This window comes from Solanum verrucosum, unplaced genomic scaffold (genome assembly GCF_900185275.1).
Source record: "Solanum verrucosum unplaced genomic scaffold, falcon-dt-bn FXZP01000136.1, whole genome shotgun sequence".
Taxonomy (NCBI): Eukaryota; Viridiplantae; Streptophyta; class Magnoliopsida; order Solanales; family Solanaceae; genus Solanum; species Solanum verrucosum.
The window spans coordinates 1,295,108-1,299,572 of NW_026020145.1; the positions used below are offsets into that span (position 1 = coordinate 1,295,108).

Genomic DNA, 4,465 nt, shown 5'->3' on the forward strand with positions numbered 1-4,465 from the left:
CAGACTCTATTGCATTGACCATATTTCAGTACAGTCAGTATTCAGTCTCAGCATGTTATAAATTTGGTCATTGCATTCAGTTAGCTCAGTATTCAGTATTTCAGTATCTATATCATGTTCAGATTATATCATTGCTCAGTATGCTTTGTTCAGTTATATGTTCTTTCAGCTTTACTCTATCCTGCATGCTCAGTACCTTTCAAGTACTGACGCATACGTGCGCTACATCTTCTCGTGATGTAGGTTCAGGTTCTCAGCATCCAGATCACGCTTAGATCGATTCCCGATCTTCAGTTCAGCAGAATCAGTTGGTGAGTCCTCATTCTTCGGGGACAATAGTCATGAGTTTCTTTCAGTATTTTAGTCCTTTAGTTTCAGTTTTGCTAGACTTAGCTGGGGCCTGTCCCAGCATTTCTAGTCAGTTTAGAGGCTTATTTCAGACATAGTTAGATTCAGCTTAGTGTTTTGAGTTTGATATTTCTTTTGTATTAAACTCTCAGATTTCATATATTCAGTTACAGTATATGGGTATTCCCCATCTTTTCAGATTTAATTATGAATTAGCTTCCGCATCAGTTTATTTTCTTTAGTATGCTCATGATCATGCCAGCAGGGTTAGCTTGGGATCACTTGCGGTCCTAGGTCCCGTGTCCGCGTCTTGGGGGTAGCTCGGGGCGTGACATATGTGGTATGAGTTTGGCTTCTGGCACTTTAACTGTTAACTTATCTTTTGTTTTCTTGCTACTCATCTTTGTGGCTTCCATTTTCTTTTTGCTTATCACACCAGTTTGAGTTTTGTGTGTGGAAGGATGTATATACTCCCCCATAGACTTTTATATAATAGTATTAATATCTCCCAGAAACATTGACATTGTACATTTGCTGAACTGAACAATAATTGAATTAGATACAGTTGTAAAGGCTAACCTGAGAATTCATTACATAAGCAATGAAAAATAGACTAATCTGCACACTTTTTAATAATGTGCAAAAAAAAAATATGACTAATCTGGCTGTGCTGCTTTACTTCAATGGAAGATGGGATCCTAGCAACAAATATACTAATTACTTGGCAGATGGTGTGTTGATAAATACGGAATCAAACTTTGCCACCCTCGTTTCTATAATTGCTACTCAATTGTCAATAGACACATCAACAAGTAAAGTTGAAATCAGATATAAAATTGATGAAAGGTCTCCTCCAATTCAAATTCTCGCCAGCCTGCTTCTTAGATGGTTCCCTGACTTCTCTGATAACAGAGCTGCTGCCACCATTCTTAGCAAACAACAAAGAAATATCCTCCAATAATTGTTTGTTAGAATTCACCACAAATTCTTTGATTTGATTAAATCCTAAATCAATCTTCTCTTCAAGTGCTTTGTTATTTTCATTCACCTAGTAGATATTAAACCATAACACAAAAATTAAAATATAAAAGTTCTGGAAAAAAAGAGCCTAAAGTCAAGTTTGTATATACCTTTACAAGTTCTTTTCTCAATTCAATAACTTCATTGGTCAACATGTCTAGACCATGACTTGATCCTTTAGGCTCCAATTTCAAAATTTCAGCATTGTAATCACGAGGTTAGGAAGCCTGCATTTAGATACTTCATCTTCACTAGCCACTATGTTCTCAAACTGAAAAACCAAATAAACAAAATAAAAATAGATATAGTAACTTGAGTAGAATTAAACAATGCCATAAAATGTATTAACTTTGTACAAATACCTTATTTTTTGTAGGCATGAAGAGACATTTCTCAATATAATTTTGCCATGGACTTTCGGCAATTGTCTTCCAATTCAAGATTCTTGGAATTGAGTTAGCAACCCGAATGGCTATATCTTCATCAACTTTTGAACAACACTCAAAAATCCAAATTTGAAGAGCAAGAGGCAAGCCACCCAATCTATAGTATTTATGGGTTGACTTAAGCTCATGTCTCACAGAATCAGACAACTTTTTGTAGACATCTAAACCCCACGGATATGAATTGAATTGTCCACTTTCCACAAGGTAAAAATCTCTATTACTAATTTGGTATTCGTTGTCCTCATATGAAAATAAAAAATCATTAATGAAGAAGAGAACAACCAATGAAACAGCTGAGTCATCATCTAGGAATTTTTTAGCTAGAAACAACGCACGTAGATGACTCTTTGCAACAATGATTTTTTCCGGAAAATAACTACTCAACAAACTACATTTAGAATCAGGAACATTGATAGGAGTGCCATCACTAACACAATTTAAGCCGGTAACTATTCCAAATTCTCTAAGACCAAAAAACAACTTTTTGTTATTTATTTCAATAGCAAACACATCATCCGGTGTGTGTTTTAACTCTCTATTTATAAGGCAATGAATAACTTGTAGTTGTGTGCTTGCTTTTGGAAGGTCAAGAAAGTAACCAAAACATGTATTCCTGAACAACTCAAGTTGTTTATCAGATAAAGACAGTTTGATTTGGTCGATGACACTATGATTAGTGTAAGATGACCACCTACTCGAAATATACACAACATCCGGATGTTTCCAGAATTTACGATTCTGCATATGTATTAAACATGAATTAAAAATGTGTTACTACATACTAAAGTTGAATTAAAGATGAATTTCACATACTATGTATCAAAGGAAGGTAGTAATCAGTTGAATTAAAGATGAATTAAAGATGAATTACACCGATGATCACTTTTGGTTCCAAAATTCAGACCCAGAACTTATCAACTTCAACACAAGCAGCCTAAACAATGATCTAGTTGTCATACACTTAAAGATCTATTTTATATCGAAAAACCAACTTCCAAAGCAATTTAAACCTACATTTTCACTTTATTCATTGGAACAAAACATTCGAGTGCGAGAGAAAAGATCAGATAGAACATGAAACAATGTTACTCCAAAATATATGATGTGTCCTCTCATTTACACATCTTTTCCATCTGTTTTCCAAATTAACACGAACAAGTGTTACCAGCTATTTGACAAGCTCCCACTAATTCTAGACAAAACAATGGACAAAGAGGAGATATTTTGCAATTAAGTAAAACATAAATGTCAAATTGAAAGTGACTGCTAGCTTCCTGCTATAACACTGCTCTTCATTGGAAGAGTATTGAAATAGTCATGTACATGATTCCCACACACCCTGCCTCCTTCAAATATATGATGAAACATTTGCTCATATGGCTTCCTGCCACTTTTTAAGAAGAACATTATGAGCCCGATATATAACCTCCTAATATATTCAAGACACTAGGACACTCAATCTCAAACTAGTTAGGGTCAGCATTCAGAATCCTATTTATCCCTCCCCTTTATTTAGGTGAAACTATTAATCAAACAAATGCAAAACCTGCTCTATTCACTTCCTGCCATTTCTTCATATGACAATCCCTTAAACCTGAGATATAAAGCTACTAATAGATTCAAGACAGCAGGACTCAATCTCAAACTAGCTAGCATTGCAACACTATGCATCCTAACTTTATATCTCACATTCATATTTGAGTGTTTAAAAAAAATTTATAGTACTACATACTAAAGTTGAATTAAAGATGAATTTCACATACTACATCTCAAAATCAAGGCAGTAATCAGTATACAATCATTCCTAAAACAACAACTAACTAGGAAAAATACTATCACATACCGGATATCTACTCTCTGGTAGAATGACATTGTTGGGAAATCGATTTCGTGTTTTTGGATCCTTCACTGGCTTCTTCTTCTCCGGCCCATCTTTATTTTTCAAATTTTTTGACTGAAATTGAGGAGGTAAAAACCTCAAAATCGTCTTCACAGTCCACCATTTTCTTCGATGTAGATGCTAAATCAACGCATCTTTTTTTCGATTTCTTCACATTGTTCACCTCTTTAACTCGTTTTTTACCTTTGTTCTACTTCTTGTTCTGCTCCTCCTTGTTCTGCTCCTTGTTCTGCTCACCCTTGTTTTGCTCACCCGATACTTGTGAGATTCCCAAACTAAAATTGGGACAGTCATTAACTTCATCAGTAGGAGATGAAACTTGACCCCTCATTCGACTCCTTCTATAAACTTTCTGATTCGAAGTACCAACATTACTAAGTATCCGCGGACTTCTTTTAGGCGATTTTCGTGCTCCTCCTTCTTCTTCCATTAGAATTCTGTGCTGAAAAATGGGGAAGAAAGAACAACAAAACCCTAAAATTTTCGGACAGAAGAGTAGAAAGAAAAGAGAGAGAGGATATGAGCGAATGGGCAACGCTTTTTTTGCTTAGTTTAAAAATTACATGAAAAGGAACAAATTTGCTTTAAAATTGTTTTAAGTAACTATTGCTAAAAGTTGACAAAAATGGTAATAAATTAAAAGTATACTTAAAAACGGTAATTATTAAATAAAAAACCTTCAATTATGTAATTTTTCCTTAAAACTATCGATATTACTTAGTTTAATTTAATAATTAATTTAAAAGTAAAA

The 4,465-nt window shown here is 34.3% G+C and overlaps 1 pseudogene; it reads right to left on the reverse strand.

Annotated features, from left to right (window-relative positions):
- Positions 1–1,153: 1,153 nt before the first annotated feature.
- Positions 1,154–4,144, reverse strand: LOC125828020 (uncharacterized; annotated as a pseudogene).
- Positions 4,145–4,465: the final 321 nt, after the last annotated feature.